This window comes from Myotis yumanensis, unplaced genomic scaffold, assembly GCF_028538775.1.
Source record: "Myotis yumanensis isolate MYYU_CA2020_CCGP unplaced genomic scaffold, mMyoYum1.0.hap1 SCAF_12, whole genome shotgun sequence".
Classification (NCBI taxonomy): domain Eukaryota; kingdom Metazoa; phylum Chordata; class Mammalia; order Chiroptera; family Vespertilionidae; genus Myotis; species Myotis yumanensis.
This window is the reverse complement of record NW_027223763.1, coordinates 36,276,419-36,300,951: the sequence shown is the minus strand read 5'-3', so window position 1 is coordinate 36,300,951 and position 24,533 is coordinate 36,276,419.

The window sequence follows — 24,533 nt, the reverse complement described above, 5'->3', positions numbered from 1 at the left end:
TATTCTTTTTATTATCATTATTATCTGCTGGTTGATTTTATTTACTTTGAGCATGTCCTGTTCCTGCAGCTCTCATTCAAAATGTATCTCCTCTCTGTGCCCTGAATATATTGCTGTGCTTTCCCAATACCTTTATGTAGATTCAGTTATTAGATTTGACGGCCAGAGAAACGAGCAACAGAAGGGATGGGAAGCTTTGAAAGGACAAGCAGAGGTGATGTGGTGGCCACTGAAAGCAAGCCACCTACATCCCAATTATCCACCTACAGCTGGCTCTGCCTTGTGACATATTGTTCTTGATTAATTATACAGTCGCTAATAGAAAACATTAACTAATGGATATTAATATTAATTTGCCATGAATAGTCATTGCTGTGAGTCTCTGAGGCTTGCCTTCTGACCGTCTGAATTTGATTTTAGAGAATCTACATTTATGCCTATGGAGAGCCTTTGGAAGACCATGGGAGCCAAGGGTGTAGAGTGCATATGGAGAGAATAATGTTCATTATCTTATTAAACCCCAGGTCCTCCCAGGATAGTTAAAAGACAGCTGGCAAATTTTATCCCTCATTTGCAGAAGGAGACACATTGGCTTACGGTAATTTCATAATATGCTTTAAGTCCAGAAGGGAGCAAATGGAAAGCTAAGAATGAACAGCGACTCCCAGGTGCTACCTGTAGCTATCACATACTGAAGGACACAGAGGCATGGTGGCAGTGACTAGTACAATTAGGCTGCCCAGAATAGAAAAATGAGCACTTTTGTGCCTCTCTCAAAGCATTTACCCTTTGTGTTAGCACCTAGCACAATCTAATGCATTCTATTATTTTCTGTATCTTTACCAAAGATGTTATAAGCTCCATTCGAATATACACATGCACTGTGCTTTAAAGTTTTAAAGCCTATTTATGAACCTTATGTTACTTAATTCATAGGGTCTTCATGAGATATGGTTCCAATAGCCTCAATTTTTATAATCATCTGCCCCTTAATGTTTTAGAGAGTAAAATACTTGCTCCAGTGCACCCAGGTGATTAGTGGAAGAATAGGAACTGCTACCCAGGTCTTGCTGCAACATAGTCTAGGGTCCCCCCCACACACACTTCTTGAACTTTCTGTTCCTCTGTTTGCATCCATCTTCCCTATAGATGCCTCTCACATAAAGTAGACAAGTGAATGTTTGCTGATGATGAGGATCAAAAAATACTCAACTGAACACTGACTTCTACATTTGGCCTCCTGATGTGCACTCTCATGCAAGAAGCAAGGTTTTTGACTTTCTTCCCAACTCTGGACTTCTAGCATGAAGAGGGGGTGTGGAACAATGTTAGTCTCTTTTGGACACTCATAGTGTTCTTTTTTTTTCCTCTCCAGGGAATATTTGTTGAGTATCTACAATGTGTCAGCCACTAGGTGCACAATGATAGATAATAGAAACACAACCCAATCCCAGTCCTCATGAAGCTCACAGTCTAGTGGGAAATGTGGAAACTATCCTTGATTTTGGTTGGGGTCATGCTGCCACTTAAGAATTCATTGAGTTGGGCGGGGGGGGGGGGGTCAATCGGGGGAAAAGGAGATATATGTAAAACTTTAGACAATAAGAAAAAAGAATTCATTGAATCTGGCCCTAGCCAGTTTCCTCAGTGGTTAGAGCATCGGCCCTCAGACATAAGGGTCATGAGTTCAATTCCGGTCAAGGGCACATACCTTGGTTGCAGGCCCCAGTTGGGGCATGTGAGCGAGGCAACCAATTGATGTGTCTCTCCCCCTCCCTTCTACTGTCTCTAAAAATCAATGGAAAAAATATCCTTGAGTGAGGATTAACAACAACAACAAAACAGAATGTATTGAATCCATTCCTTGTATTTTATGTGTTAGTTCTGTTCTGCATCATATTTTCACTAGACATGAGACTCAGCCCTTTTTCTTAATTTACACACACACCACTCATAGCATTGCTTTAGTGAGTGAATAACACTTAATGGAAGTTTTGAGAAATGCAGATATATATTGCAGTATACCTGGCAATTACATCTTCTAAATATGACTATTATTACCACCTCTAAATTGACATTTTGTCTCACTAGGATTATTGCAACAGCCTCCTAAGTGGTCTCCCACTTGCCTCTAGAGTCTATTCTTCACATAGCACCCAGAGTGATTCTTTTAAAATGTGAATCAGATCAAGTCCTATTCTGCCCCAAACCCTCCAAACACTTTCCCTTCTCACTCAGCATAAAATTCTACAGGGGAACCTGTTTACAGCTCTCACTTCCTTGCTGACCTGATCTCCAGCATTCTTACCTTCTTTGTTCCGCTCCTGACACAATAGCTTCCAGAAATTTCCTAAGAAACAACAAACACACCCCCACCCACCTCAGGGTCTTTACATCTTCTGTTCCCTCTGACTGGATCACCCTTCCCCAGATATATGTGAATCATTCCCTGCTTTCTCCAGGTTTCTACCTAATGATCAGTTTATGAGCAAGGTTCCCTTTTCCTATCCCCGAACACAAATCTCTGAGTAGTGCTTAGCATGTAGGAGACACTCAATAAAAATTGTTGAAGAATAAATAAATGAGCTCGAAGTTGGAAAGTTGGGAATTCCATTTCTTAAAATATAGCCCCTGGTAATCTCCACAGCCTCATCTTGGCCTCCCCCTATTGTGTCGCTTTCAAGCATCACTTTCCCTCTACCTATCTCTTTGGCTACTTTTGTATCTCCTGTGCCTTTTCTCTTTCAAGAACATATGTTAGCCACATCCCTTATTACTTGTGAAACCTTAGGAAAGATATTATGTCCTTATTATAAATAGGGTCAAGAATGGTACCTTCACAAGAGTGTTGTGAAGATTGAGTTAATAAATGGATGACATTTAGACCAGCCTGGCACAGAGTAAGTGTTCAATAAATAGAGGGGAAAGGCAAAACAAAAACTTCTCTTATTTTTTTATGGACAATAATTCATATTATTCTAAGCTCTAAATCCACTCAGTTCTAGCCCCAATTTTGATTATCCAAACCCATTAAAACACTCAACCGAACTAAAGGGCTTTTCATCCAAGTAAGACCCAGACACCTAAAAGGGACAACACAAGAGATGTAACCAGAACTAGTGATCGGGAAAGTCTCATCCATGGAAGCAATAGTTACCCAAGACCTAGAGAATAAGTAGGAATTGCACTCTAAAGAGAGAGGAAAATTCCATACCAAAGAAACATGTGTGTGAAAATGCAAGGAGTGAGATCATGATGTACCCCAAGCTCTGAAAATAGAGCTCAGTGTGTACCATGAGGTCGGAGCATAGGTTGGACACTGGATGATCCCACAGAGGTGGTCTGGGAGCTTTGTAATTTGAATGTAAGATTTTGATGTTATCTCAAAGGGAAGGGGAAGAAGCCATTGAATCTGTTAGGTTTTATAATAACATTGAACTAGCCTTACTGAGAGGTCATTGTGAATGCAGATCATAGAAGGGACCAGACCCATGTGGCAACTTGAATGGCAGATAAACCCACTAGTAGCTGGGCAAGAGAGGGAAGTGTCAATGGACAATGAAGGTCATAATCCCCCATACTCTACCAGTGAATTTCTTCGTGACCCTTCAGAATAGATCTTCATCCTACATCTCATGGCTGATAGCATCACTGTAGCCCATGAAGGGTCTTTTTGAAAGTTAAATAGAGCTGTTGCTTCCTTGAGATACTGTCAGCCATCTACCAGAAAATAATTTGATTCAGTTGATAAGAGGCAAATCCAGCCTTAACAATAAGTGAGAGTATTTCCCGGACATAAGTCTTGAGTGCCTCTTTCTCCTCTCATGCACATGGGCCACTTCTTGGCCATTTCCTTCTCACACATGTCCCTGTCCCTACAAGCCTCTCTACTTCTATGTTAATCCAAGATCCTAAAGAAATATTTGGCAGCTAATGTGACTGAATCAAATAATTCATGTAACGTTCTATTAACTTTGGCAAATCTAATTTGTCCTGGTCATGAGTGGCAGCCATCTAGAACTGTGCCCCTGGAAAATTCCTAGCATGCATGAAATTGATGTAATTCCACTTGTAAACCCAGATTCCCAAGGCAGTCCTCCCCCTAGGCTCTGCTCTGCCTTCTTTTCTTTTGTATCCATGTTTTATTAAAGAGGTAATCTGTTTCCACTTAAAATATTCTATTTTTGCCAAAGTGCATGGGGGAACAGCATAGTACCTACCTTGTCTGGCCAAAATTTGATTTGCAAATGAGAGTTCCAAATCTGAGCCCCAGGAAAGTGGCATAGTATAATATGAAGAACGGTCAATGGGTAGCAGAACTGGCTCAATGTCTGATCTTCCTGTTCACAGGTTTTGGCAAATCTCAGCAACCTCTGAACCTTGATGTAAAGAGCAGTGGCTGCACATTATTTCAAATGAAATCTTCTTACCAGGACTTATGGCCAATAATGAATGCTAATTAAGGCTGCTCTGGCAGTAGGGCTGGGATTTAGTTTGGATCCTACGCACCTGGCCTCACTCTTCCCGCTTTACCAGCCCCAAAGCTAACACTTCTTAAAACCAAGCTGTGCAGGACACCATTGGAAAACTTGGCCAGATCGCCTCAAAACTCTCTGTCACTCAAAGTTTCTTTGGTGGTATTGGCTGTGATTTGCATTCCGGAACATTAAGTGGAAATGATAGCTCCAACTTTAGTGTTTACCGCTGTGCCTACACCATGGTAATATCACACGATTTCTGTTCTTATTAACTCATCTCTTGATCCCTGTGCAATATGACTCAACAAATACTTATTGCAAGAATAATAACATGTTATGTTTGAATAACATTTTACAGTTTTTTAAAACTTTTCCCTTCATCTTTTTTAACTCTTGTTGCAACCTGCAAACTCTTTATATAATTGGCACCCGTCTCTGACAGCTGAGAAAACTAGAGTGCAAAGAATTTAGGAGACTTGTACAAAAGCACAATGACAGAATTTTGTTTTTGTTGTTGCTATTGTTGTTATTGGCTTGTGATGATCATAACCGGCTTCATTTTATAAAGAATTTGCAATAATTTAGAGGAAATTATCTTTCAACATCTTACAATACCTTTAAAATATCCTTCCTTTTTACCTTACAATAAAAAAGAAATAGGTAAATAATTAGATATCAGGACTACTAAAAGTTAAAAATTAACATAGAAGATCAGGGCCAGCAATGAGGAAAAAGGAAGATACACATGTTATAGATCACTTAACTATGATGAAAAAGAGAAAAAACTCTAGCCAGGCTCTTCCTGCTCCATGTCCAGGCCTTGCTCTAGTCCACCAGACCTACTTTCCATGCTCTGTGCCCTGCTAGGTGCAATTGGGAATAGAGAGACAAGAAAATCTCTGTTCTAACCGTCTAATGAGGATGCATGTGACTGGATGGTCGAGGGCCTTTACTCCTTGGGAGACAGACATGAAATGGTCTTATTTTTCCTGATAACTAACATCCAGTTCTACTTCCTCAACCCCCCTCCCTGGCTGAGTCGTTAGTTCTCTTAATAAAATCTCAGCTAAGTTCCATTAACTTTTCTTCTCTTTGGGGTATTAGAATAGGTTTCTGCTGGCTCTTCAGGATTCAGTCCTCTTCTTATAATCTAAATCTCACACTTGATTCATGCCATACATCCTCCTCCATCAAGGGCAGGTTGGCTAGGAGTCTCCCAACCCAGGCAGATGAGGAGTAACTCTCACCCCTCCCCTCCCTCTGACTGAGCCTCTTGTTCTGTACCAGCTCCTTACCTTGACTGTCTTTAGCCAGGCTGCTCTCTCTCCTTTTCTTGGTTGCCATTCTCTCTCTCTCTCTCTCCCACCCCTGACCAGCCAAAGGTTCTTCTATGTGAAAGGTCTTCAATTTCTGGATCAACCCTTAGGTTCACTTATTCTTTGAAAGGCATGTGCAGAACTCCCACTGCACAACCCCCTGGAGTGAATTTGCAACTTCAGAGTGACCTCTTCCTTCAGGGTGGCCTCTCATGACTCCACAAATGGCCCATCCTGTACCCTTTTGCTGCTGAGGTTCACTTGTCCAGCACGTGGCCCACTGGGACATTTGGCGAAGAGTTCATAACAACCGGAAAGTTTAAGTCCAGGCAGCTTCAGCATGGCAGGCTTGACCCATAGGAAATGTAGGTTGCTATGCAGTTGGCCTCACTGGTATCCCTTTCATGGCTCCACCATTTCTCTCTTGACTCTCTCTCCTTGTCCTAGAATCTAGAGACTCTACTAGGTTACTAACATGCCAATTTTCAAGTAAGAAACCATCACCAGTGTCCAACTCAAGGGAAGAGAAAGACAGTTCAGGCACTGGAAATATTTATGAAGAGGCGAGGAGATGAGATGCTATTTTAAAACTGTACTCTCCCAACAGCCAGCTTTCTCCTCTCTCCTCAGGCCTCCTCTTTCAGCAAGGACAGATAGGGGAGAGGAGGGTGAAATTGTTTCCCTCAAATAGACCTTCTGGAAACACTTTCAAGAGATGCCTGGTCCAAAAATTCTGAAAGTTCTATAGGATACCTAGTATAGTTCTAGAACTTACCTGATAGAAGACAAAAAGAGCAATCATCTTTTTGTCTCATACCTAGACCTATATATGTCTGGATTGATTCTATTTTCTGTGTCTGAGTAGGTTCCATAGATGGAAGTCTTCAACATTTATATGTTTCTTTAAATAAATAAAAAAGAAGAGGTGGGATTACCAGAGCATAGGAGCTTGGAAGATGGGAAACTGTGTCCTCTAATTAACTTGAGGAACATCAATGTTATGGGGCGGCCACTTGGCCCAATAAGGTGACTCTTTGCTGGAGTGGAAAAGAGAACTTGCAATCAGGAAGGGAAGAATTTTCTGTCCTGCCGGAGGGTGGGCACCATTTATCATGCTGCCTGGGCTGTCATATCATTTGGAGGACCCTGGAGAGCCCTGACCGTGAGATTGAAGGTTGGTGCCAATTTACAGCAACACAAATGCATTGAACAGGAAAGAGATAGCTCCTAATCTCTTCAATTTTCTTACATTACCCTGAAGGCCAGAGAATTAAATGAAACAGTAGCTGATGACAAGTTTAGAGGGTCCTGAATGCATGACAGGGAAAGTATTAAAATAGCTCAATAGTTTTATTGTATATGTGTGTTAATCTTGCCCCTGAAAGAGGAATAAAAGTAGAAAATGCTGCCTTTTGGTTATACCTATTCCTCAATGGGAAAACGATACACAAATTCTCTTTGCCTGTCAGAGATTCATATGCAGGCAACCACAGTAGGAATGGAGAACATGAAACATAAAGAGACAACCTGAAGACCCTCTGCCACACACATTATCTGCATAAGATGACTCACAATTTAGTGTGACTGTATGACATGTAGCGAATCCATTAGTCCGCTTCTGCCTGCAGTGCATGTCAGGAGACTCTCTTTTTAAAAATTAAAATTAACCCCTCACACATTGAGTGAAATGATCTCTGACTAAGTACAGGTTCTATATATGCATATGGATAGGATTCAGACACCCCAGCCATTCCAGGGACATGGATTACAGAAACTGAGCAAGTATGCAGCCAAACTCTGGGCAGGCCTTCCCAGAGTCATATTCCATTTTCTAACTTACTGAAATGTTGTTGAATACCTACTAAGTTCTGGGAACTGAACCAGACACTAGACATACAAAATTCCATATGTGTTGTTCCTGTCCTTAAGAGTAATTTATTAAAGAGCAGTGAGATAAGCAGTTAAGAGCTTCAGGTTGGGTTTTAAATAATCTGTTTCCAATCCTGATCTATACACTTATCCACAGTAATTATCTGGGCAAGTTATCCTTGCTATGCTTATATCTTCTTCTGAAAAACTAGGGGTGATAATAGTATCTGACCCAGAGATTTGGTGTGAGGAAGTGTATGATAAGATAAATGTTCACTTTTACTAGCTATGAATATGTGTCTAAACTTATGGGAATACAGATGAGAAAGCATCTAATTCTGTGAGGAAAGGAGAGCTGAAATAAGCAGGTGTGATATTTGATGTATGTTTTAAAATATGAATTAAATTTGCCTTCCAGAAGTAATGATTTTACAAGCCTGAATATATATATAACTTCAACTAACACACTCAAGCAGTACTTTCCCTTGGAGCATGGAGATCAGAGGTCAAAATCAGAGTCAAAATGAGAGCGGCTGTGCCTATTGTACAAGTGTCACTTCATGCACAGAGAAAATTACTGTTCTATGACCACAGGTCATAGCCTCAGGCCCTATTTAATGGACAGTGAGGATCAGTGGGCTGTTTGAGGCTTAATAGGGTAGGTCAAACCTATGGCCAGTATTTAGCATTCTAAAAATTGCTAAAGATCGCAAGTATTATCTTTCTACAATACTTGGAAGTTACCAACGTAATAAATCAGGAGATTTATTTCTTCTATTTTTATTTAAAACTAAGGTCATAGAAAAATTTTTAAGTTAAAACACACACCATTCAATTTATTCAATAAATATTTCTTGAATAACTGTTATATATCAGGAATTATGCCAAGCCTTGTAGCTACAAAATAAAGACAATATAATCCAAGACCTACAATTTTCCTTTTAAAAGGAAAAGTTTACAGATGTGAGTTAATTCAAGCTGATGATATGGAAATTTACAATACAACTAAGGGCCACTATAGTTGATAAATGCCCAAAAGAAATGAATGGACAAACTTTCTCACAATGCATGCAAACAATGAAAGGAATTGATCAAGGAAATAACATATTTAATAACACAAAAATAACAAACTTCACTGAATTATTAAAAAGAGATCACAAATTAAAATATAGCACAATACAAATACTAATAGATTTTAAAGGGTTAATATCTATTATAAACTTTTTATATTGATGAGGCATGCTTTTGTATTAATGAGACCCTGCTAGAGCTGAAGGACAGAAAACAGCAAAAGCTTGAAAAATACTGTATGAAAAAGATCAGCCTCACTAGTAATCAAATAAATGCAAACTAAAATGAGGTATTTTTTTTGGCTATCAAATTAGCGAAAGAAAATAAAGGATAATCCCATATACTGATGAGGATGTGGTGAGACATGTTTTCATGCACTACCGGTTGTCAGCAACTTGTAATGACCTTTCAGAAAAGTAATGTAGCAATACATATCGGGAATCTCAAAACCAATCCTACTCTTTGGAACTATAACTTTACTATTAAGATGCAGCGTAAGAACTTGTTGAGAAGCTTGGGCAATGATTTATGTACAAAAATATCCCTACTTCTTTTATACTAGTAGAAAATAAATAAAAGTGATAACATAGATATCCTCTGAAGCAAAATAGCTCAGTAAATTCTGGTATACTTTCTTGCTGAGGTACAACACACCCTTGAACATGCTATTTTAAAAGGGAAAATGTTAGGAGGGCTCATGATACAATATTGAAGCAAGGCTTATAAGCCTAATCAAGTACTTTTTGTTAGATTTGCTAAGGTGCCCAACTTTGAATTAGTAACGTAATAGAGTCAGTAATACATAAATTGAGAGTATGGAGATACTTTTAGATACTCCCCGTTTACACCTAAACATAACATTTTGAGTATGTTATACAAATAATTATAATTATCCATTTATATGACATTAAATAGAGCAAATTTACAAAATACGTAAGAAACATTTATTTAAAATGAATACTCAATCTTTTCTATCAGTTTATACTTTCTTTGTGAACTCAGGTCAGTCATAACACATAAATCAATTGCTTTGTTCTTGGCATAATTCTGGCAACTTTAATTTATTAGTTGTGTTTATTAATATTGTTTTTTTACCCCAAGACAATAAAAAGAGTTGATTAGCATTCATTTGGGTAAATATTGCCTACAGAAAATGCAACTTTCTTATCATAAAAATGAATTATTTTAAATTCTCAGCAAAGATGTTTCCAATTTTATCCAAATCCATCTCCTCTCCTAAGAAGAAACCTTCCTTTCTCTAGCTTTGTGATATTGTGTTTGAAGGACATTTTACAAAGAGCACATTATATTATCCTTTGAGGATATTAATCTATCAGGTATCCGACCTGGGTTAAACAGCCCTGAACCTTCATCTTAATTTCTTCCCTCACATTCAGATATGTCCCACACCATTGAGGCAGCTTTAAAAGATGCTGCTGCTACTGGTGGTTTTAGTTCAGCTGTTTCGGTTTGATGGCAGCACACTAAATTAACTCTGAATAGAGACAGTAAAATTAATTCTTGCTGTACCCCTTAGCAAGCACCAGCATTGAAAATAATTTTTTTTCCGGTCCCACAAAAACCTCAGTGCCCAGCAGTGCAGAATCATAAAACTAAGCCTTAAGAACGCATTCCCTTTAGAAACAAAAGTATGCCCGTCTCACCAGTGCTTTTCTATTTTACTACAATTTGCTACATCACTTCTTGCACCCATTCATCAGTTTAAGAACTTTTCTCCTATATTCCTAGAAAGAATATAATATGAATGTGTTTACAGGGGATGAGTGAGAGCTTTAATATGGGGATACTGACTTCGCTTTACAACCTTACTGCCAATTGAGGCTGCAACTTCTGGGAGTGACTTAATGTTTGACGAGGAACACACCTTCAGTTCTGCTTGCTTTACTTTGCTGCTCTGCCAGGGGGCTCATTTGAGTCAGGGCTGCTGAGCTTTCCTTTATGAAAAGTGGATTCTAATTTGCACACATCTTTTAATCCCAAAGATGGGGTGGAAAAAATACAAATGAGTGAGACAGAGTAAGAACAGCCAATGAGCATGTATGTCAATGAAAACAGGGTCAGCAACAGATTCCTGCTTAGGATTCAATGACATATTGCTCTGCTGTTTCAGCCGTGGACCCATAGTCTGGAAGGTGACCTGAATTTCTTGGGAATAGTTGAATAGTACCATTTTTTCCATTTCTTAGCTTCACAAGTATCTTCATCACGGCTTTATTTCTACCCTTCCTATATCTTAACATGTCATTTTATCTGAATTCATCCTTAAACATCTGACTTATTATTATGCGGTTAGTATGGTCATTTGTAATGCAAGGACACAGCCTGGGTTTATATAAATCCAATAAATAAGAACATAAGGAAGAATATGATTATACTATAAAGAGTCACTATTTTTATACTTTAACATTATAAATTATGAAATTTAGAAGGCTAACCAAAATATTCAGAGGGGGCTTACATTATAAATGGATGATGTATTCTAGCTCTTAATTTTTGACTTTAAGTCAGCTGCAGTCTATTGCAACACAGGAGTCAGTGGCTCTCCTAATGTTGACCTACCACTAGCCAGCTCAAGTACAAGTCCCGGGTATAACCATTTCAGTTTCAGCTGAGTCCTACACCAGGTTTTCAGACATAGCCTACGAGCACCTATTTACACTTGTCATATTGTAGTAAATGTCAAGCTCATTTTCAAAAATGACAGAATCTTCCAGATGACATCTTCTTACCAGAAAGATACCTTATCAAAGTTGGTTTCTGAAACAATCGATTTATCTTGAGCTTCAACCCAATAGCCTCCGTAGCAATGCCCTTTGAGGTAGGAAATACCATGGCATTTGATCTAGCCACAGAGGCATCGTATGTGAATTTACTTCAAAAGAAAGAAATGATTAAATACTTCCTTTACCAGAAGAGCAGAATTGAATTACTGCTCCCCAAAATAAAATTATGATTGATGAGCTAATTAGCCTGCAAGATTTCCTTACAGAGAGATGAGAGAAGGGATGAAAAATTCACACATACTACCCAAAAGAATAGCTAAGTACTCATGGCAAATGAGCTAAGGGATGTGCGTAAAGTTAAAATGAATAATTTGACAAAATAAACTGTCAGTGGAGGGTCTATCATTAAATCGTCATTAAAACAACCTCCTGTTATTGAGCAACACTTTTAGGGGGAAAAATAAATATTGACAATCACATGGAGAAATAGAATTATCCTTTGTAAATCTCAAGACACAGTCTCAAGAGAGGTTTATTATAATGTTAGTTTTAGATAAAGAGGGCATCGAAAAGCACACTCTACTCTGACAACTATTAGACAAGCTGATGAAAGCCACGAACACTTCTAGACCATCCTGTTTATCCTCGAACAAGAGATCCTTAAAACTCAACTATTTGTGAAAAGCTATTTCTTTATTTAAGAATTACAAAACCAGTATCCTTAGGGCTTGAGGACCCTGTTTAAATAATTATTTTAATTAAAACTATGTAGCTCTGTTATTGATTATAATAATAGAATTCTCTCTAAATTGACCAATTTTCAGAGGACAATGTGAACTAAAACTAGATCACTAAGTTATATTTGACTTAGAGAAGGGAAGAAATTAAAGCCAATCTATTACTCCAAATATCAGTTTTGTCAAGACCTTCAACATTATTAAGCATTATGTCATGTCAAAGATTTTAAAAAAATAACAAAACAGATTTTCTATTTTCATTTCTATGTATGTTTATCTTGATCCGCAATTAAGCCTCAGAAGTAAGAAAAGCAACATTGTTGAATCAACAACTAACTCGCATTCTGGTGAGTTAGCTATGACAATGGAAACATATATAAATTCTAAATTGTCAAAAGGCAAAATAATCCCAAAGTGAAATGTGGAACATTATGAACCAATATAATTACACCACCTCATGCCGACTCCAGACAATTTACAGACCAGTAAATGGCATCACCTTCTGCAAAAGATTCAAGCCTAAACCCAGGAATCATCAAGGAGGCCTCCATTAACCTTAATCTTCAAATCTTCATCTTCAATCTCTCAGCAAGCGGTGATGCCATGCAACTTCAAAATTACATTCCTTGTTGGTCTGCTTCTCTCATTTCCGTAGCATCACTCTAATCCAGGTCACCATCATGGCTCACCTGCTCTATGGCAATAACTGGTTTTTCTGTATCCCCTCCCGCAATCCATTCTCTAAGCACAGTGATCAACTCTTGTAACTGATACCCCTAAGTGTATTCAACTCAACGTGACCCCTTCTCACCTTTTCTGTTGCATTCCACGTTTTTCTATCTCTTGTTCTACTGTTTACTCACCAAAAATACTAGTCTCCTTCCCAATACTAAGGGAATATTCTCTCTCCCTAGAAGGCTCAGTAGCTAGCACCTTCTCATCAGTGAAGAGTCCAAACCTCGCCTCTACAAGAAACTGTCCTTACTACTCTTCCCATAGCCGTTTAAGTCAGTCTCTAGCACATCCTCCACTAGCAATTGTTTATTTGCCTTTCTCTGTTCACTAAAATGTGCGTTCATAAATAAAAGTAACTTATTTCACTCAAATTTTGAGTTTTCAGTTTCATTCATTTATTCAGTCCACAGATGCTTTGATCTCTTACTATTTTCAAGTGCTATTCTAGATCTATTGTGAACCAGACAAAGTGCATACCCTGGAGCTTACGTTATACTAGGGGGAGACAGAAAAATAAGTCATGGAATTTCAATAACAAGAGCAATGAATAAAAATTAAAGCAGTATGAAAAGATAGACACAGATAGGGAGTGTGTATAGAGTTTATAAATAGGGTAGGCATCTTTGAAGCCATGACTTTTGAGCAGAAACTGAATGAAGTGAGGAAGAAAGATATGAGATGATCCTGAAAAAGACTGTATGCTCAATTATGAGAGAAAAAGCAAGTATAACTAACTGTATAGGGTATCCTGTTCATGGCCAAATTTTTAGGTCCTTGAACAGGGTCTACTATACTCAGTAATACTTGTTGAATGAGTGAATGAGAGAACACTCCATAAAGATTTATTGAATAAACTAGGGACCCGGTGTACAAAATTCGTGCAAGAATAGGCCTTCACAGCCACGGCTGCCTTGATCCCTCCCTTGCAGGCCAGGTGGCTGCCTCGATCCCACAGCTGCAGCCCCAGCTTCATCCTGGAAAGACATCAGGAAGGACGTCCGGCCTAATTAGCATATTACAGTTTTATTATTATAGATGAGAAATTTTGGGTGTGGTTCTTAGTGTTGCCTATCAAAAGTGGATACCTTGGGAAGTAAATAATTGCTAGTGCAAACTCTATATGCAAACAAAGACACACATACACACAGAGGCAGTTTTCAAATGAGAGGCTGGCTACCCTGGTATGATGCAGATCCAGTTGTATAGAAGATAAAAAGAATAATAACAAAGGCATTTAGAAGGCATGTTAGTATAAAATCTGCTAAAACACTGAAACTATTTGATCAAGTTGACCAGTGTAGTCAAATAAGAATTTTCAACTGTTTTAACAGGCCATCAATCAAATTGATATAAAATTTATCAGATCTATTCTAAGCATTTCAAGATTAAGCAGCAAAATGAGCTTTTGAGGATTGGTTAGTGTGTCCTTTGACATAATTAGTCTGATATCTGATACAGGATGTGAGTTTAAGGGTAATAGGTCAGGCCTTTAAGAAAACATCTGTATGTGATAATTTAAGTGGCTATTACTTGAAAATGTATTTCCCAATAAATAATGTCATCTTTTAAGTCTTGAAAGATTTTCAGACTTTGCAACCAATTTTCAAAATTATCAGCCACAGCTCTAAATCAGGAAGTCAGACTTTGTTAAGCTGTCACCTAAATATAGTTACACTTGCTTGTTCAATTTTTATATCCATTTTTTTCCACTTGCCTCTGAACCTTTTTTTAAAGTTAATTCTTTTCCTGGGATAGTTTTTTTCTCTATTCCAATGCTGGATGCCAAGCCTTCTAGATTTTAATTTCTGCTAAAATTGTAGCTGGTGTAGTAGATGCAAAGTTAAGCCTCACTGATGGACTTCACTAGCAGAGGCCGGACACCTTACTTTAGCATCTTTTTTCCAGTTAATGGGCGGAATGACAAAGTTCTCTGTCCTGTTCATTTGTTTCTGTCATTATGATTGTAAATCTTAGAAATAAAATTCTCGTTGATGTATTATCTGGATTTATAATAACATCATAGCATAGCCCCCACAAAAGAATTATCAATAGTGCTGTGGTTGAGAAAATGTGGGTTATATTGTAATGATTAAATGACTCAAAATTTGCAAATTATTTAAAACAACACATAGCATATAGTATTATGTAGTATTGCTTACATTTTTTAAAAATACATACATTAAATATAGATATAGTACAGTGATGGTGAACCTTTTGAGCTCGGCGTGTCAGCATTTTGAAAAACCCTAACTTAACTCTGGTGCTGTGTCACATATACAAATTTTTTGATATTTGCAACCATAGTAAAACAAAGACTTATATTTTTTATATTTATTTTATATATTTAAATGCCATTTAACAAAGAAAAATCAACCAAAAAATGAGTTCGCGTGTCACCTCTGACACGCGTGTCATAGGTTCGCCATCATTAATATAGTATATACACATATACTTCTCATCCAGGTTTCTGTGCCAGCTGTCCCTCTTCCTGGAAGGCTCTTCCCACAGATAACCACGTTGTGTACTCTCCCACTTCTCACACATCTTGCTCAGATATCATCTTATCTGAGGGAATGTCCTGACCACCTTATCAAAATCTCACCAATCTTGCCACTTTCTTTCCCCCTTATTTTGCTACATTTTCCTTCATTGCAAGTTCAGCATCTGAAATACTATATATTTGTTTATTGGTTCATTGTCTGGACCCCAACAACAATTGGTTGCTGCCTCAATATTGCTTTTTAATTCTGCTGTGCATTTATTTTAATGCTGCAAAATAGATTGTAAGATGCTTGAAGACATAAACCATAATTTATTATATGTTATCTTCTGTAAACTCTAATGTAGCACTCTGCAAATAATAAGTGTTCAGCCACTAGTAGGTGAAAGTGTTCAGCAAAGCAGTTGGAGACATGCACCTAGAAATGGGAAAGGAGCTTGAAGTCAAATACTGCTATTTGGAAGTTACTTGAAGTATGCAATTATTCATATAATTCAGACCTATAAAATATCTTTTAATAAAAAAAGGTATTTAGCAAGAGGAAATTAGCTACCTCATTGGTCTTCATTAATCTTGCTCTTCTTATCAATACCCGAGTTTCCCTTCTGAAGATACAAATATTTTGAATGGTTGTAGAATATAATAAGTCAGGTAGCAGTTCAGAGTTTCAGAAGCAATTGCCAGAGGGTAATATGATATCAGGAATTGGAGAAGGAAGGGGAATGAGCAACTGGGATTTTCTTGAGTAAATACAATATAGAATAATTCAACTGTGAAGAGCACATATGAGACCCCCAGTGCATCTACATTTGGGGAGAAATGGAACTTTAAAGATGTGCTTTCATGTGGGAAAAGCCCTTTTTATTGCAAATATACTCCCACTAAGTGGCAGTTTTCATACCAAAATGTTGCTGCATTCATAGCACATCACCTGTCTCGTGTGACAGAAGCACGGAATATGCAAGCCATTTCGGAGTGCTCTCAATTCTTTGGAGACTTACAGATTATATTATAAAGTATTTACAGAAGTAAGTGCTGCTTTAGTCGGTTGGCAAAAACACTTCCTGTATAACCCTCTCCCATTTGCACCATCGCAAAAACTTCCCAGATGAATTTTCAGGGGTTGATGTTAGCTAATAAGTAGTGTTTGTTGCCTTTGTTTTGTTTTTGACTTCCCAATAGTATGATTTAAAATTATTTTGACGTGTGTCAGTTATAAAAATTATTTTTATTTTAGTTGTATTTCAAGAGAATTTTTTTAAAAATTTGAGCAAATAATAAACAAGCTAGCTTAAACTTCAGACTTCATGAATATCTAGTTCCTTGGCAAATTCTAATTGTAGTTAGGAAATAAAAATTTGCAACAGATTAATGAATGCTCATTCATTATAATGCTTTTCCATTACATATTGGTGTGTAAGATCTAGGAAGTAATAAATATTCATTTCTTAGTGAGCAACTATTTTTCTATTTTCTTGGGATTTTTTTTTCCCCTTAGGTTATACTACCCTTCAATGTTATTCATTTAATATGAACCCTCCCTTCCTCTCCAAGGTTATTTACTGGTGATCCTCGCCATTCACTCTCTTTGCTGGCCCTCTGCCCTTTTAATCTTCTCTCATACATGCCATACACATTCCCACCACTACCTCCCTTCTCATGCCATGCCTCCTCCTCCTTCTCTGCCTATCCAAATCCTGCCCCTTCTCTAGTTCCCACCTCAAATCCTGTATTATCAGATTTCTGCTTTGAACCACAATGTGCTACCTGTCCTCTAAGTTTACAGTAATTACCTCAAACTGCATTTTATTTTACTTTAAAGTAAAACATATATACACAAAATGCATGAACCATAAGTATGTTCTCAGTTAATTTTCACAAGGTGACTATAACTTGTAACCATTACTTAGGTCAGGAAAGAGAATATTAACAGGTCTTCATAAACTAAACTAATTCGTGGACCTAAAATTAAATGCATGCTGGGGCCATGCTTTGTTAATGTAGTTAAGTAAGAACATACCTTTAAATAAACTATAGTGAGAATCACAGAATTGCATTTTGGGTATGGTTTATGCAAGAAAGATGACAAGGAATTTCAATCCTCATTTTTATACTAAAAGCCCTACAGTTTAATGCTAACACACTGATTAATGTGAATTTCATATTTATAATTAATATGAATTTGTGCGGTTTCTGTTAAAATAAAATTTTAAGGCAGTACTTAAAATGTTTTTCACCACTTTCGATCTAATAAGCAATGATAACGGCCATCAGTGATTGTAGGAATGAGAAAATATGTTAAATTTAAGGAAAACCTAAGAAGTAATATTAGCAAGACCTGGTTCAATGCTAAGGAAAAAGAGAGAGAGGAAACCTGAAAAATCTTCAGATTTCTAGTTTGGACACCTGAATGGCGTCAATAAAGATAAACAATAGATGAAAGGACAAGTCAGTGATAGAGAACAAATGATGTCTATTGGTACATAGTGTGAGTTGTCTATGGGACATTTATAATAATAAATATAAAGATATACTAATATGCTAATTAGACCAGACTGTTGAACAGAGGAACAACCTTCCGAAGCTGGGCTGCAAGGACATGTGCAGTGGCTGCCTCGGCCCAAGCTCCTTGCACAAATTTCATGCATTGGGCCTCTAGTCTAAATATAAGAAGCTAGTAGATCCTTGACTGTAGGCACTGGGAAGCTTGGGAATCTGCAAATAAAGAATTTGGAGATTTGAGATGTCAGTTGTACTTGAAATCATAAGTATGTAAAAACCAACCAAGGAGCATGTAAGTTTAAAGAGTAGATTAAGGAAGATATACTGCAACAAAGAAAGAAATGAAGTAAAGTTCATTCTGGTTGTTCTCTGTAGTTATAATCTATTTTAAATGAGAGAACCCTAAACCATGGCTTGTAGGGGAAGTACAGCATTAGGTTTCTTCAAGTCTCCAGTGACAGTATTTTCATCAACTGATAAATATGTACCCTTGTTTTATGTGTGCTTCCGTTTAAAGTTACCTTCTTTAATATACTATATTGTTGACTCATTAGCACTGAATTCATGGCCACCAGGACTATATCTCATGCCTGAAAGAATACATTTCTTCATAAGGCCCATCACAGTCTTCTTGCTCTTGGAACATTAATATCTCTTCAGCAGTATGCTTTGCGGCTATTTTAAGCAGGGGAATCATCAACAAGAAGCAAAAAAATATGCCACTCAAATGACTGTTACAGAAAAGCAGATAAGGTCTTGTACAACCTCATGTCTGTGGAGAGCCTCAAATTTTTCACTGCTCTGCACATGCCCTCAATTGACTGTGAAAGTGCCGCAAGTATGATTTGGGAGTTACAAATGAATTTTAGCAAGTAGGCAAATGTGCATGTGTGGAACCTGCCAATAATGAGGATTAACTAGTTAGAAATGCTTCAAGGAGCCATGGTGAATTTATCAGTGCTTAGATCATGGGAAAGAAGACAGTTTGCTGTGGATTGAGGAGTACGTGCCTATGGAAGTGAAATGGATAGAGTGTTTAACGAATAACTCTGGAAACTTTGAGGGGAAGAGCTAGAAAATGGAAGGCTTCTTAAAGATAGATCCTTTTCCCAACCAGAATAATGGTACAGAGATTAAGTTGATTTCAAAATACGTATTTTTGTAACCTATTTGGGAAAGCAACCAGAGAAAGTAGGTATTTTAAGGATTAATAAATGTACCTGCTTGACAACTCTGTATGCAGTGATTGCAATCAATTTTTTAAAACCTTTATTGTTGAAAGTATTATATATGTCCTCTTTTTCACATTGACCTCTTCTAGCCTGTCCCCACCCCCACCCCAGGCCTTCACTACCCTATTGTCTGTGTCCATGGTGTATGCATATATGCATACAAGTTCTTTGGTTGATCTTTCCCCACTCACCCACTCACCCTCCTCTGCCTTCCCTCTGAGATTCCACAGTCTGTTCCATGCTTCTATGTCTCTGGATCTATTTTGTTCATCAGTTTATTTTGCTCCTTAGATTTTACATATGAGTGAGATCATGTAATACTTATCTTTCTCTGACTGGCTTATTTTGCTTAACATAATTTTCCCTTCAGGCAGGGCAAGCAGCCCAGGAAGGAAGATCCCCTTGGTGTTAATAAGATGCCTGTAAGAGAACACAATAGTATTTGACACCTTTTCCTTTTTGTAAATTCTGAGCCTCTCACTCCAGCAGCAATGTTAGCTGACTCAGTAGAGGAAAGTAGTTTCCAAATGAATATTGTTCTTTGGGAATCACAGAGTAATGTCTACCCAAACTTAATTATAACTGTAAATGTTTCCAGCATTTATTTATTTAATTTTTTAAATATATTTTATTGATTTTCCACAGAGAGGAAGGGAGAGAGACAGAGAGCTAGAAACATCAACGAGAGAGAAACATCGATCAGCTGCCTCCTGCACATCCCCCACTGGGGACGCGCCTGCAACCCAGGCACATGCCCCTGACCGGAATCGAACCCGGGACCCTTGAGTCCACAGGTTGACGCTCTATCCACCGAGCCAAACTGGTTTCAACGATGTTTCCAGCATTTAAAAAGTATGAATAGCCCTAACTGGTTTGGCTCAGTGGATAGAGTGTCAGCCTGCAGACTGAAGGGTCCCGGGTTCAATTCCGGTCAGAGGCATGTACCTTGGTTGCGGGCATATCCCCAGTGGGGGGTGTGCAGGAGGCAGCTGATGGATGTTTCTAACTCTCTATCCCTCCCTTCCTGTCTGTAAAAAATCAATAAAATATATTTTTAAAAAATAAAATAAAAATTATGAATAAAAAAGCAAACACTGAAGAGGCTGTGCCTTCTGAAACTGTATAATGCTTGGGAAATTCCTTAAAGTGAAAAATGGTATATTCTTAATCTGTTTTTTTTAAAGAACCCCTGAACACACCCTTTTACATATAAACAATTTCAATGAAATGAAAGGAACAAAATTATTCAATTTAAAGAATGGCTGGTGAATCAACAGCCAAAGTGAATTTACTACAAGAGAAGGCAGATGTTTTCAACTGTTTTTCCCACATAATTTCTAAACTTATATTTTATATGGGGAAAATCACAGTTTATGAAAAAGACCCTTGTGAAATAGTTTGTATAGTATTATTTATATTTTTTCATTTCTATTACATTCTTGGGGGGAAAATAACACACCGAGTAGCCAGAATAAAATGAGACATTTAAAAGCAACAGAAAGAAAATGACTATGTAAACATAGTTTGACAATTTAGGTCAATCAAGTAGAATACTTTTCAGCATATAAAATAATGACCTGTGAAGCCCTCAGCACTATATATATATATACTAGAGGCCCGGTGCACAAAAATTTGTGCACTCGGGGGGGGGGGGGGGTCCCCCAGCCCGGCCTGTGCCCTCTCGCAGTCTGGGACCCCTCGGGAGATAACGACCTGCTGGCTTAGGCCTGCTCCCGGGTGGCAGAGGGCAGGCCCAATCCCTAAGTGCAGCTCCTGGTCAGGCTCAGAGCTGGGCCTATTGGGGAGTCGGGGCGCCGCCCTGTCATGCACAGAGCAGGGCGGATCGGGAGGTTGTGATGCCACCCTCAGTCACGCTCAGGGTAGGGCCAATTGGGGGGTTGGGGCACCGCCCCCTGTCACACTCAAGGCAGGGTCAATGGGGAGGTTGCGGCGCCACCCCCTGTGACGCACAGAGCAGGGCCGATCAGAGGGTTGGGGCGCTGCCCCCTGTCACTCACAGAGCAGGTACAATCAGGGGGTTGGGGCACTGCCCCCTGTCACTCACAGAGCAGGGCTGATCAGGGGGTTGAGGAGCTCCCCCCTGTCACTCACAGAGTAGGGCCGATAGGGGAGTTGGGGCACCGCCCCTTGTCACACACAGAGCAGGGCAGATCAGGGGGTTGGGGCGCTGCACCCTGTCACACTCAGGGCAGGGCCAATGGGGAGGTTATGGCTCTGCCCTGTCACACACAGAGCAAGGCCCGTGGAGGGGGATTGGGGCGCCACCCTCTATCACCCACAGAGCAGGGCCGATCAGGGGGTTGGTGCGCTGCACCCTGTCAAACACAGAGCCGCAGGGCAATCAGGGGATTGGGGAGCTCCCCCCTATCTGGCACAGAGCAGGGCTGATCAGGGGGTTGGGGCGCCTTCCCCTGTCACGAACAGAGCAGGGCAGATAGGGAGGTTGTGGCCCCGCCCCCTGTCACACACAGAGCCACAGGGCGATCAGGGGGTTTGGGTGCTGCCCCTTGTCATGCTGATCCCGGTGCCGGGAGCCTTGGCTGCTCCGCTGATCCTGGTGCCGGGAGGCATATTACCCTTTTACTATATAGAATAGAGGCCTGGTGCACGGGTAGGGGCCAGCTGGTTTGCCCTGAAGGGTGTCCTGGATCAGGGTGGGGGTCCCCACTGGGGTGCCTGGCCAGGCTGGCTGAGGGGCTGAGGGCTGTTTTCCGGCTGGCAGGTGACTAAAAGCTCCCAATTGCTCCTTGTTTTCTTTTTTTTTTTTATTCTGGGCCAGCTTTAGCTCTGAGGCCTTGCTGCTGAAAACATCGATACAATGTTGCGGCCCGGGGCTGACTGAAAGCCGGTTTCTGGGGTTTTGTTTAGCTTCTATATTTGCAACATAGTACATAGTTGCTTAGAGTTGCAGCTGAGAGGCTGGCAAGTTAGGCGGGGAATGTTGGAGTCTGCAGTCCCTGGAGCAAGCAAGCCTCATGTTCACTTCCAGCTGCCTGGCTGCCGGCCACCATCTTGGCTGACAGTTAATTTGCATAAGGAAATGCTGATTAGCCAATGGGAAGGGTAGTGGTCATACGCTAATTACCATGTTTCTCTTTTATTAGTGTGTATATATATATATATATATATACACACACACACACACACACACACACACACACACACATATATGTCATAGTGAACAATGAGAATGACAAGTGTGGAGTTTAACTTTGAACATGACTGAGTTCCTCCCAGACTGACACCCAACAGCCCTCTCTCCCAGATAAACTATAACCTCTGTCAAACTATAAAATTCAACTACCTGAATGCCCTGAAGAGTGAACCGCACAGCTTCTGAAGGAAGCCAGGAATTGAAGGAAGGAACCTGCATGGGGTGTGTTTCCCAATTTTTTCAGCTTTTAGCCTTGAAGGGGATGTAGTTATCACCATGTGAGGCAGCTAACTTCAGTATAAAGCTGGCAGATTTTCTGTGGCCTAAGGAGCCAGAGGATGGAGTTCAGGGCAGCAATAGTCACTGGAAAATGAGAGGCACCCTGGAGAAGCCAGAAGGATGCAACCCCAAATTCTGTGCCTAAACCCTGGTCATGTCTTTTGGTAAATCCTTAAGCATGCATATGCAGAATAGACTCAATAAAGCCCAAGTAAGAATGAGAGAGCTGGACTGACACATTCGAGCTCTCTACAAGACAGTGGTTTGAATCTAAACAACTCAATTGTCTGCTGAAACAAAAACATCAACACTGTTCAAAGAAATGGGGCGAATCGGTGTCCAGACCTAACATTTCCAGTATAGATGGCATAATACAAAGTTACTTAATATATGAAAAACCAGGAAATTTTGACTCTTCTCAAGAGAAAATACTTTCGATAAAAATCAATCCAGATATGTTCCAAATGTTGGAATTAATAGACAATGGCTTGAAATAACACACCAGCAATTATTATAACTATGTTTAAGAACTTGAAGAAAAATATGTTCACATATGTGAAAAAATAGAAATTCTAAGCAGAGAAATTAAAACTACAAAAAGAAAGGAAATATAAACCCTAGAATTAAAAAATATATATCTGAAATAAAAATTCACTGAATATGCTTGAAGAAGAATGGAGATGACCAAGGAAGAGTCAGTGAACTTAAAAATAGAAATTATCCAACTGAAGAAGAGAAAGAATGGGTGACCATGGAAGAGTTTGGGTATTTACCAACACATTTTCTTTTTCTCTTTGGCCTGATGCTGAACTTATTTCCCAGCTTCCAGGCTGTTAAGAGTAAACATATGACAGTGTCCTTGCTACTGTAATATAGCTGGAAGTGAGGGCCATCACTTTCAATAATGAGCCATATAAACATTCTATATCATTCTCCACACTCTCTCTTCAACAATCCAGCAGTTGATGGCAAATATCTAGGGTGATCACTGAAGATGACACTGTCTCCATTCCCTAATGCTTACTGGACCACAGCCACCTTCTCCAACCCACCACACTAGCAAGAAATAAATTTCTATGGTGCTATAGTCCTGAGATATTTGGGTTGGTTTTTCCTAGCACATATTGTTACTATACCAAAGCAGTAATTGTTATTAACTTTGATGTCATTTTTATATGATGATTTTATACTTTATCTTCCACATTCTTTCAGTCCAGTCTTCGTACTAAAAAATGAAAGAACTTCTGAACAATCCTTCTTCAATGACTAATACTTTCTTCCCAGACTAATCATCAATAATAATAGTTTAAGAAAACTATGAATAGATTTTACAATTGAAAACTTTATTTTGCCAAATCAATTCATTTGATATTAGCAATAATCCCTTGATATAAGCTTGGCAGCTGTTAAATTTTGCATTTTCTAGAATGCAAAATTTTTAAAAAAGGAGGGAAGAAAATAGAAGCTTAGAGAAATCTAACTCACCAGCTGAAAATGATATAGGTTCTATATAAGGCAGACAGAACTCTCATATAAGTCTACCTAGTAGCTGCTTAAAGATGAATTTGCCTACTGAAACATTTTATCTCCTTTCTTCTAAAAGGGAAATTCAAATCCCAACTTCATTATAGGCTCTCCTTTTTAAGAGCTATACAACCTATAGGATAAATTTTATCAGTTTCTTTTGGACATCTGCCTTTTTCATACCAATAAACTAGTTTGAAAAGTTGAAAAATTCCATAGAGAAGGCCCACAGGGCACTGCGTGTCTGGTTGAAAAGTTGTTGCCCGCATTGACCATTTTCAGATGCTGAGTTTGAGCCACACACAAGCCCAGTGCTCTGGTCTGTGACCTTTCCTCCATGTTCCTGCACAAGTGCTCTCACGAAAGTGATC